The sequence below is a fragment of the Octopus bimaculoides genome, chromosome 14 (assembly GCF_001194135.2).
Source record: "Octopus bimaculoides isolate UCB-OBI-ISO-001 chromosome 14, ASM119413v2, whole genome shotgun sequence".
Classification (NCBI taxonomy): domain Eukaryota; kingdom Metazoa; phylum Mollusca; class Cephalopoda; order Octopoda; family Octopodidae; genus Octopus; species Octopus bimaculoides.
Genome location: NC_068994.1, coordinates 51741796 through 51743796, shown reverse-complemented (window position 1 = coordinate 51743796; position 2001 = coordinate 51741796).

Here is a 2001-nt window from a genome sequence, read left to right as displayed (position 1 = left end):
GAACCCATGCTCCATACTTCTGAACATTCCCCATCGAGTGAAGATGCTTCTCTATAGCAGTGTGGGAGCATTCCATTTTCTCTGCCAGTTCCCTTGTCGGTTGACAAGAATTTTCCTGCAAAAGTTGGTTTAATCGCTCTTCATCGAACTCAACTGGACGGCCAGAATGAGGTGCGTCTTTGAGGTCAAAATTTCCATTTTTGAACTTGGTATACCAGTCACGAGAGGTTCTTTCAGCCATGGCACCATCTCCATACAGCACAAATGTCGCAAGCATCTTTCGCGGCCTTAGAACCTTGATTAAGAGTAAAAAGAAGGAGGTGTCGAAAATTCTCATTTTTCTTAACTTGACATTCCATTTTAATGATCTGAAAATAAACGAAAATTAACTAAAATTAGCTGGAAAAAAAAAAATTCCAAAATGATTCAAAAATAGAATTCTCACAAAAAATAGATTCCAAAATTTTGAAACGCAATAAATTCCAAAATTTAAAAAGACTGCGGGAACTTAGTTGCCAACCCAATATTGGGGTTGGTTGTGAAAAGACTATAGTTGACTTTGAATCCCTCCAAAATCTTTTAAAATTGGCCATGCAGTTAATGATTAAAATGAGAGAAAAAGCTGTGAGACCCTTGTGTGAAAATATTTGCTAAAAGTGGGTAAGAACTCTATATGGTAGTTTAGGATGGAATTTTGTTGAGAACTTATTTGTAAATTTTTGTTTCCTTTTTTTTATGATTTGTTTGTTATTTTTATGTTTATGCTTATCTTAAGTGCCATATTGCATCGTCTTTGATAATGTCAGATGCCATGGTAGTCAGAGATATTTAGAAAGTGAAGCTATACTTGAGATGAAGCCATTTTAAAACTGCCTGAAACCTACCATTATCATGTTAACTCTGCTGTTCATGTTTGTTTTGTTTGATATCTATTTGTTTTGTTTTTAGTTGTTGTTGCTGAAGGGGAGAATACTTATATGATATTTTGGCTGTCCTTGAATGTCACACACACACACTGCAGCTGCTTGTGTTAATTTTTGGGTGAGGATTAGAGACCGATGTAATATAACCAGCTTGATATCATTTATTAAATCTGTCGGGTCAGTGTTCGGGGTATTCAGCTTATCCATGTATGACATCCCATCATAAGATCATGGTTTTGATTCTCAGACCAGGCAGTGCATTTGTGCTCTTAAACAAAACACTTAATTTTTCTCAATTTGCTCCAGTCCATTCTGTTGTAAATGAGTTTCAGCAATTGCTGGGAATTTAACCCAGTGACAGACTGACATCCCATTCACGGATTAGTTTTGTAATCTCAGTCACTGGTGTGCTATAAAAGCTGGGTTAATCTCCAGCCTTCTGCCTCCTTGAGCTCATAACAAAACCTATGTATGAGGGCTGACTTTCAAAAAAATTTATGATTTAACAACTAGTATTTAAAAGATGGGGAGTACCTTGAGAGAGAATAAAGGGCTACGTCTAAAATTCATACAACTATATAGAAACTACCTCACAGTTTTATTTGGTCCTTATTTTTATAAGATAAAAGGGAAGTTCATTGAAGATTTCAACTGCTTATATAGCAGCTGTCTATGTAGCTTTAGTAGCCCTTTTAAATTTTCTCATAAATCTGTTGCAGGCTTTCACTCTGTAATTTAACAGTTTTTTTTTTATGGCCCCTGTTTTAAAGATTGTCAAAAGTTTGTTGAAGCGAAATTTGTTTACATATACATTATCAACATTATCTTTTTACGTCCACTTTTCTACTCAGGCATGGGTTGGATGAATTTACTGAGATGGTATTTTATAGTTGGACACCCATCCTTCATGTTAATGCTTTCAGTTGGTTCTTATGACAGGGATGTGGTACATCTATTTCAAAACTGAAATACACATGGTAACCAAAATACCTACAGTAAGGACTGATATACACACAGTTAAACTAAGAATTGCACATGGAGCATCTAAGTTTTGCAAGTGGCCACCAATTTAAGTACT